The sequence below is a fragment of the Leptonychotes weddellii genome, chromosome 1 (assembly GCF_054177405.1).
Source record: "Leptonychotes weddellii isolate Sample4059 chromosome 1, ASM5417740v2, whole genome shotgun sequence".
Lineage (NCBI taxonomy): Eukaryota > Metazoa > Chordata > Mammalia > Carnivora > Phocidae > Leptonychotes > Leptonychotes weddellii.
Genome location: NC_138369.1, coordinates 129,804,783 through 129,815,090, shown reverse-complemented (window position 1 = coordinate 129,815,090; position 10,308 = coordinate 129,804,783).

Here is a 10,308-nt window from a genome sequence, read left to right as displayed (position 1 = left end):
AGGGTCGGGTCCACACACCTAGCGCCGCCCAGGAAGGCTCCGAGCTCCCCGACAGAGCTGCCAGGCCCGGGAGGAGAGGACGGGAATCTGGACCCCCGATCGGGTTACCGGGGGAGGAGGGGGAAGTGGGGGCTTCACTAGCCCCCAGACTTGACTCGACCAGCCACTGCCTCTGCATCTCTCGGCCCATTCAATGCCACCAGCTGAGGTGCCCAGCCCTGAGAAATGGGACAGGACGCCAGCCTACCCACTGCAGGTCTAAAGAATAGTAGTCCAACCCTGCACACAAGAGTGAGAAAGGTTGGGGAGCCAGAGAGCCCGCAACTCCCACACTGGCCGCATGGCCCCCTGGGCGGGTGCAGAAGCCTCTGGGCGGGAGAGGAGACTGCGCCCGCTCTGGGGATCCTCAGGTGCGGCTGGCTACCCCACCAGGTGGCCCTCCCACTGGAAGAAAGTGGAATTCTTTTGCCCTCACCACCTTCAGCAAGACTCAGAACTGGCTTTCCCTAGGGATCGAACTCAGATTTCCAGGGCCCCAGATTGCAGAAAAAAAAACTGAATTAACATACAGAGAGATTAAATTATCTCCATTTCCAATCTGGCATATATCCTAATCCTTAAATAACTTGCTAGGCTTCCATGTGGGCTTCTGAAAACAGGAGGGCAGCTGGGAGTACTTCCCACACCCACATGAGCCTTTGTGTGAAAATCCCTAAAAATAGAGGTTGTTCTTTTAAAAACAAAAGGGAAGGCAAAGCCATGGGAACACTGACAGAGCCCCAACATCTCCTGCTCCAGTAAAGGTTTTTTTGGTATGGAAAGACATACCACATAAAATGTGCCATTTTAGCCATTTTTAAATGTACAATTCAGTGACATTAATTACCTTCACTTTGTTGTGCAACCATGACTGCTATCTTTTTCGTCATCCCAAACAGAACCTCCACACCCATTAAGCAATAACACCCCGCTCCCCTCCTTCCCCAGCCCGTGATAACCTTTAATCTACTTTCTGTCTCTATGCATTTGCTCCTTCAAGATATTTCCTAGAAGCGGAATCACACAATATTTTTCCTTCTGCACCTGGCTTATTTCACTAAGTATGTCCTCAAATTTCATTCATGTTGTAGAATGTGTCAGAACTTCATTCCCAGCAAAGACGTTTTTTAATTAATAACATGCAAAGACATTTCTCTGCAAGAGGAAAGACTCCAGAATAAATTACACATTAGCCAGCTGTAAACAAAGGATGGATAGGTGGGCAGGATGATACTGTCAGATTATTGCAATAGACTATATATCCATGCATTACATCTGTATGGCCAGTAGACTCATCTTTATTATTCACTTTGGGATTACACATGACACTTTTTTTTTTTTGCCCCCATTTAGTTTCCTGTTTGTCATCATCTTCTGATGAACCATCCTCTAAGTGTCTGTGTGAACTTTGAAGAATCCACATTCAATTCCATAACAGCCTGAGTTAAAAACATTAGAAAAAGAAATCCACACCACTGTTCTTAACCACCTATTCTCTGTCACTCATTACTTTTTAAGTAAATGAGAAGTTCCCTTCAAAGCTTATAAGCATTTTCAGACCTAAGAACAGATGTTTGTTTCTTTTCCTAGTATTAAAGCGAGAGAAACCCACCCATTTTCAAAGAAAAAAAAAGTGTATCTTGCTTAATGTAGATTGACCTCAAACAATGGTATTTTAAAAGAAAATGCACTTTTGTTGTATTGAAAAACAGTATCCTGCATATCTTTTGTTGTTGTTTTTTTACGATTTTTATTTATTTATTTGACAGAGAGAGACAGCAAGAGAAGGAACACAAGCAGGGGGAGTGGGAGAGGGAGAAGCAGGCTTCCCGTGGAGCAGGGAGCTCGACGTGGGGCTCAATCCCAGGACCCTGGGATCATGACCTGAGCCGAAGGCAGACACTTAACGACTGAGCCACCCAGGCGCCCCCCTGCATATCCTTTGAAAAGAACAATTCGATTTTTAAGATAGAACCCTATCTGACCTAGTGTAAGGATGTTCACTGACTGCATCATTAGTCTGCAATAGTTAAAAAAATTTGAACCCAAATGTCTATTAATAGAAGGTTGATTAAATAAGTTATGGTACAGCCATGCTATGACAGCCAGCATTAAAAAGAATTAGGTGTCTTTATATGTACTAATATGAAATTCTGTTCATCACATAAGTAAAAACAGCAAGTTGCAGAATAATGTGTATAGTTATTTTTTATAAAGCACTGTGTATATGTATGTAGTTAGTATGGAAAAATACACATCAATCTGTTAATAGTGGCTATCTCTAGGGAGTGGGATTGAGATAATGGGTAAAATGGGAGAGAAATCTACTTTCTAGGTGTACAAATTCAGGATTTTTGAAAAAGATTATTTATTTGAAAGAAAGAGAGCAAAGGGAGAGGGAGAAGCAAACTCCCCTCTGAGCCAGGAGCAGGCGCAGGGCTCGATCCATCGGACCTGAGATCAAGACCTGAGCGGAAGTCAGAGGCTTAACCGACTGAGCCACCCAGGTGCCCTGACAAATTCTGGATTTTTAATGAGATATTTTTTCTTACAATGAGCACATTACTTTTGGAATCTGAAAAATAGATGAGTAAGAAAATCAAAAAACAAACAATGTGGGGCAGACAGTATATTCCAAAGATGCACTAACATATGCTCTTCTTGCAATATGACATTAACATTCCTTTCAAAAGACATGGGGTCTGTGTTCCCTACCCTTGAGCCTGAACGGACCTTTGTGACTGGCTCAACCCGTAGTAGGAATGCAAGAAATGACACCGCTTGATTTCCTAGATTAGAATATAAAAGCGGTAGGCAGTCCACCTGGCTTCTTTGGTCTCAGAGCACTTATGCTTGGAATTCAGCCACCATGTTGTGAGGAAGCCTGGACCACATGGGGAGGCCACATGTGGGTGTTCCCACCAGTAGCCAGCATCCACTGCCAGACATGTGAGACCAGCCTTCAGATGATTCTAAGTCCCCCGCTTTAGGTTCTTTCAGCTGAGGTCCCAGACATTATAGAGCAAAGACAAGCTGTCCTTGCTGTGCTCTGTCCACAGAAATGTGGACCACAGAAACCATGAGACATAATAAATTGTTGTTTTAAGCCACAAGGTTTTGGGGTATTTGTTATTCAGCAATAGATAGTGAATACATAATGCATCCAACCTAGGTAAAAAAAAAAATGGGTTATTTCTATTCATTTCATTGTTATATAAAAAATCATAATATTGTTTTTAAACTCATTTCTTTTTCATCCAGTAGCAACTTCAACTCAAGCTGAAGTTCACAATAGTGACGTTGCTGCTCTGTGGGCCTTACCCCGCTTAGCCGCTGGCAGAAGCTCCTTCATCTCTTCCCTTTCCAGTGGTTGGCGCTGAGAACTGCCCTCTGTGTGGAGGCTAGAGAAGAAAGCAGGTCTTGAAAAAGGACCTCATCCGTCATAAAGTCTGAACCCTGAGCAAGGATCAGAGCTTGGACAAAGTCAACCAAAATAGAAACGTAAAAACAGGTTGAAAACATTAAATTGTGATATAAATATGTATATATACAAAATTACCTCGAAGCCTAGAATCAGAACTGGAACCAGAGTCAGAAGGGTCACGAGACGGGGGTCAGCTAGCCTGGTGGTCCTCTCCTCAGGCTGTACTATACAATCACCTGGGGGTGGTTTCAGAAAACAGCAGTACCCAGGTCTGGGGTGGAGCCTGGGCATCAGTATTTTCTCAGTTCCTCAGGTGATTCTAAGATACAGCCAAGGTTGAAAAACATGGAATTTCTAGCTCAGTAGTTTGTGTTGGGGGGGGGGGGCAGTTTTTGCCGCTCTCTTAAAATACTTAAGGGATAGAATATGTTCTGTCCACAGTGGTGTCCTACTCCAGTTAAAATTTTTTTTTTATTTTTTTAATTTTTATTTATTTATTTATTTGAGAGAGAGAATGAGAGAGAGCACATGAGAGTGGGGAGGGGCAGAGGGAGAAGCAGACTCCCCGCCGAGCAGGGAGCCCGATGCGGGACTCGATCCAGGGACTCCAGGATCATGACCCGAGCCGAAGGCAGCCGCCCAAGCAACTGAGCCACCCAGGCGCCCCAGTTAAAATTTTCAATGACAAAGAGAAGTTGTGAAATCTATTACTCAAAGAGCACAAGTAATTTATTATCTATCTATATTTCTTTCTAGTCGGTCATTGTGATGCAGTTCCGTGGGACATGTCTATTCAAAAAATCACAGGAATTGTGCACACACTCAGGAAAGTTTGCTGGCTCTGAGGGCGGAGTCAGGATTTGAACCGAGGTCTGGTTCCTGTTCCAGGCTCTCTCCTCTACACAATACAGCCTCTCTAATCCAGGTGAAGAGATTAGGCAGAAGAAGGTTGAGGTGTGTTTCCAGGAGCCCCAGATGCAAGAAGGACGTCAGTCTGAAGCACTGGCAGGCATTAACTGGGAGTGGGAAGGGGCGACTCAAGAAATTCAAACCTGACGCAAGCACAAGCCCCTCACACTGGCTGAGATCTCCCGGTTCTCAGAAAGGTGGGGGCAGGACCCCAGGAGGAGGAGTTTCGCCCTGGCTTTCTGGCGCAGGGCTGAGTGGAGAGGGAGGGGCCGCCGCTTTCCTGCTGTCAGGTGTCCCCAGCTCCTGTTGAGATCCTGTTTCTCCTCCAGGATCTACGCTGTTTGTTGATTCTGGGAGTTTGCCCTCTGACAGGAGGAAGGCATTCTCCCTCTAGCAGCCACATGCCATCTGGGTTGAGCCAGGGTTTAGTGGGAGCAGAGAACATAGGAGATGCAGGGAGAAGCCTAATGAGCTGGGTCCAGTTTGTTTTAGGAATGACGGTGGCAACAGTACAATTAGCCTTCAGCACTTGCTTGAATACCCTACACGGAAGACCCGCTGACAGGCCTTCGAGAGTCAGGATGAGAGAAGTCAGGCCCCAATTTGGGTCCCAGTTCTTCTTTTCCGCCATGGTCTTTACTGTGTCTAAGCCTCGGCTTCCCCGTTTGCACCATGGAGTTAATGATAAGGCCTGCCAAGCCTACCTGACAGAGTTGTTATGAACATTCTAGAATCTGATGAGGATTGAAATGCAGCTATCCTTTGTTTTCAAAATCCACCATCTTTCCTCCCATTTTGAAACTCACATGACCAGTTTTCGGGTCCCACGGCTGCTATCTAGAGGGCCTCAAAGTCCCAGGTGGTGCTTCCTCGGCAGTACCTGCAAGCTCTTTGCACCCTGAGGTGTGACTCGTGGGCCTGGATGCTCTCTTTCCACCATGTTCACCGGGTATCTGTTCATCACGAAACACTGAGCCCAACACCGACACACAATGGGGAGCCAGATGGCTCTGGACAGGCAGGAATCAAAACAAATTCTCACACTAATAAGCAGGTCATGACAAACAGCCATCTATGCTAGAAGGAACTGTATGAAGGGGAGGGGGTCTGAAATAGTTGGGTAGGGGGAGGCACAGGGAGAGGGTAGCTATGACCTAAGCAGGGAGATCAGGATAAGCTTTTCTAAGGAAATGATGCTGGGGCTGAAGTCAGGGTTGGGGGTTAATAGGTAAAGAGTATAAACAGTCTTTGTGGCAGAAGTGGGCATGACCAAACGTGAGAGGATGAGAGCTCACTGTGGGGGAGGCTGGGAGCTGTGGGCAGTGGGCAGCCACCAGGGCCAAGGCAAGGAGCTTAGTGTTTATTCAAATAGCAAATGAGAAGCCTCTGAAGGGTTTTTGCATGGTTATGATCTGCAGAAAGGACTGGAGGCCATCAAGAGTCAATGTGCAGAAACTTGTAGGAGCCCAGGCAAGACTTGAGGGTGGCTGTGGTTGTGGTAAAGGGAGGGAGGGTTCAAAAGGATTTGAGAAATAGTCACAAGTCCAGCCCACCATGCGTTGTCCATCCAATTGATATCATAGAACATTTACTGAGCTGCCCCAGCAGTGAGCACAAGTCACTTTCCAATAGGCCACACATGTGGACATGCCCACCCCCCTCTTTTCCTTTCTTTATTCCTATGCCACTGGGCTGGGGAAAATGCTGGGACCTTTTCTTCATTTATGGAATTCTGACCTCCTGTTCTCTGTTTGCTCTTCTTATATATGAATTTGCTCTCATTTCTCTGCAGCCAGAGGGTAGTAAGGAGCTACAGGGAAGGAAATGGCTCTAGAAGTCCTATAGTTCTGACCACATCCTTTGGCCCATTTCTACATTAGGGTTTGGGAAAGAGGTGCGACACATAAGATGCCATGTTTCCCACTAGCCATTGATCCTTGTGTATGTCTCCTCTGGGAATCTTTAGAAGCTTGTGGCCAAGCACAGAAACCTGGTATTCCCAAGCTCCCTGATCATAGTAGCATCATCTTAATACCATCAAATCTCCACCATCATTTCTAACACCTCTACTGTTAATACCTCTTTCACTGCATAATATTGTTCACTCATTCATTTATTTTTGCTTACGGATGAAGCACTGTTCTATATTCTGTGAACAAAATGCCCTTGAGAAGCATACAAACTAATCCAGGGGTCCCACAATCTTTTCTTGATGAACAATTCTGAATTTTCCTGGAATATTAATACTAAAATCACTTGAAGTAAATAAACCTAACTTGCATGAAAGGCCAGGTATTACATGCCATCAGTCAGCTGTCTCCATTTGGTGTATATGCACCGTGGCACATACCAGAGTCTTTCAGGAGGAAGAAAACAAAGGAGGTAGCAAGGAATGGAGAGAAATGGCAAAAGAAAAATAAAGAAAATGTGGTGAAAGAAAAAGATGAACAGGTCCAGCACATACACACAGACCTACATGCCCTCCTCCAGCCTGGGGAAGCTGGCTGCAGCATCTCAACTTTACTGTCCATGGTGTTCACCTGCCTCATGGGCAGATAGGTTGCTGTACCTGATTAACCAATAGCTTGGGATTGAGTGGTTCAATACATTCCTACTTCTGTAGGGTGTGATTTCTCCCTCTTGCCCCACCCTGCAAGTCTACTGACTTTTTAACATTCACTACAATATACATTGTTCTCCGAAATGTTGCATCCCTTCCAGGGTCTCTGAAAATGGAATCACTTCCACCTCACTAACTAGTTTTCCCTTGCTGGTCAATTAAATCCGGACAAACCCACTCCTACCTTCAATTTTTTGAAAAGATGATATTGTCAGCAAGTCAGGAATTTATTACATGTAATAAATCTGCTTTACATGAAATGAGGCTTCCAAACCCTTGTCCAATTCTGCTCTATCTTGCCTTTGTCCCACTTGTAAAATATGACTAGGAAATGTTTAGTGCTTTACAGCTTACAAATCATTTCAAATGCTTTGATACTGACAGCAATTCTGAAAGGAATTTTTAATCCCCACCTTACAGACAAAACACTGAAGCTCAGGGTGACTTGAACAACCTTACACAAAGGGAGAGCCACAACTTAAGCCTCTTGATTCTAAGTCTCTTGCTCATTTTGCTGCTTCTTAACCCGCCAGTGTGGCCGGTGGAGTCTCCCTACCCTACAGCCCTGCGTCACACAATCATCCTCAACAAGATCACACTAGGTTCATTTAAAGCTGTCCCTTGCAGCACTGGTTACACTGCCTTTGAGTACCATCATCTGCCCTCAAATCATGAGGGCCAACTCAGCAAACTGCATGGGACAACTGCTCTCAGCGACTGTCTCCTGTGAGTAAACCCAAGAGTGGTTCTGAATGTGTTAACTCAGTTGCATCCTCTTCCTGCCATTTAATTTTGTGCTCTAGCAATCAGTCTTAACCCTCATGTTGCCAGTGACAAAAGTTGCAGGACAGTGCTGGAGTTCCCATAAGGAACCAAAGGAAAATTGTCATATTAGAAGTTTAAGGGTAAATTTTACTGTGGACCAAACACCCTGAAGAAAATAGTCAAGGCAAAGAGTATCATAATGAGGGGTTAGTGGAAGTTATTTGACATAAAGCGTAGCATAATCATAGCTGGGAGTACTGACTAGTAGTGTAGGACTTCAATGGATTTAAATTAGTATTAATACCACTCCATGAAGATTGTGCTCAAATGACTAACTAGCACTGGTTCGGTTGGCTCTACTTCCAGAAAGGCATCCTCTAGCATCCATTTCCAACTCCCTACTTTGATGTAGGTACCCCTCAGGTTTGCAAAATCCCTAGAGAGCACCTATCTCCCACTCCAATAATAGGTCAGTTCCTTCTGAACAAAGGCTATGGTCTCATTTCCACAGTCCAGGTTTGAATTTTATCCGTAAGTTTGGTATTTTAGGGGATATTTTTAACAATGTTATTTCCACTGTATTGGCCTGTATATATTTTCTATCTTCTGCAATTTATTAAAATTATGTTTTCTAGAAATCTATCCTAATCTACTTACCCATTTGGTGAGGAATGAGGTATGTTACTCAGCACAACACCCAACACATCTTAACACTCAATATCTGCTTTCATAATCTAAAGTACAACACTGCACCCTGCAACTGATACCACTATAAATACCTTTCAGATGCTCAAATAAAGACGTTAGTATCCTCAACCGTCTCTTATTTGCATCCAGGACAATGCTTGTTACTTAGCAGGTGATCGATGCTCAATGAATACTAGACCCCAGCAAGTAAGAATTCACATCATTAGAAACGTAATTACTATCACAGATAATGCATTTCTTTGGCTCCCTTCACCATCTTGACACAAGCATCAGTTTCAGAATCTCATTAAGAATGGGAGAAGCTAGGGGAAATTAAGTTATGATTTTAAAAGTTCATCTGAATAAATGGGTAAAGATGCAAAAACTCAAAATGTTCCCCATTTTACCATTTAAGTCCATTTCTAAACTTGTTTTCCGTTTTTTCTACTTTGAGTTTTCAAAGTAGAAAATCACTTTGAAAATGGTCATTCTCACTTACAGTATCACTTTTCACATGCTAGCTCTCACACATACGCATATACATCTGCATGGGTGTGTGCATAAAATGTCCTTTTAAAGACATTAGAAAAATGACAAAAAGAACTAATTTTGAGACCCAAAATTTTACGTTCAGTTCACTTAAACTTTTCTGCTCCATTGATTTTTATCCACCAAATGGATATAATTTATCCTAATACCTTATCAGGACCACGGGTGGGGGTGGGGGTGGGGGTGAGGGTGAGGGTGAGGGACAGGACAGCCAGCAGTCTGAAAAAAAAAAAAAATTAAATTTCTATCCAAACATATAGTCATAAAAATCTTCATACTCCTTTTGTGCATGATAAATTGTCAAGTAAGACTCAATGACAACGCATTAATTCAAGTGACTTAATTTTTTTGTAATCTTGAGAAGGTAGGAGAAGCATCATGTAGAGTTATCTCCCCACCCTTCTCCCTACCATTTCTAATCATTCAAGAACAGAGATCTAGGAAATGGATCAATAGACTATCAGTGGTATTATGTATCATTACTTAAAGCACCATGCTAATAAAGCCAGGGTCCTAGGATTAATCTCTCTGCAAAGGCCAATTTGCTTATATTTGTCCCAAGAACCTGGACTGTACTCCTGATCACAGACAGCTTTCTTACAATGTGTCCCACCGGTCACAAGACAGGGGACTGGCAAGGTGGCAAATGGATAAAAACAACACTATCTTCACTAATGGGGCAAAAAACCCCAAGCCCCACCTATAACGGGTTAAAAGAATCTTACCTATAAAGAAAAAAAATCATGTAATTTTTAACCCCATGTTAAACATATTTCAAGTGTCAAATATCAGAGTCATCCGATATACATCTGACTCCTGAATTTTAGAACTGCTTAATACATTCTACACAAAACTACATACCGTCAAGGCCCTGCTAATTATTACCCAATTTGTGTGTAAAACTGTTAATTCCATATAGACATCCTTTTATCTTTTTAATATAAATCTATGCACCAGTTTTTAAATATTTGCCATTTAAGTTATTTGGTTCAGAATATTGTGAAAAATTCAGCTAGTAAAATTATTCATAAAACTGTATTCTGTATTTTTTTTTATTTTTCAAACAGCCAAGTGTCCACATTTAAAATGCAGAATTTGCAAATATAGTCTAATAATCCAATTAAAAATAAAACAAAACAGGTTCCTTTAGTATCACAATACATAAAATGGTATTATAAACCCCAAGTGGCAAGGTTAACTACATGACAATGTCAGAAGCTGTGAAACTCACTAAACCACTTAATGAATACGTCAGTTTAAAGAACATGTCTATGTTCCATAACTATGCATGAAATGAGCTTCCATTGTATTATAA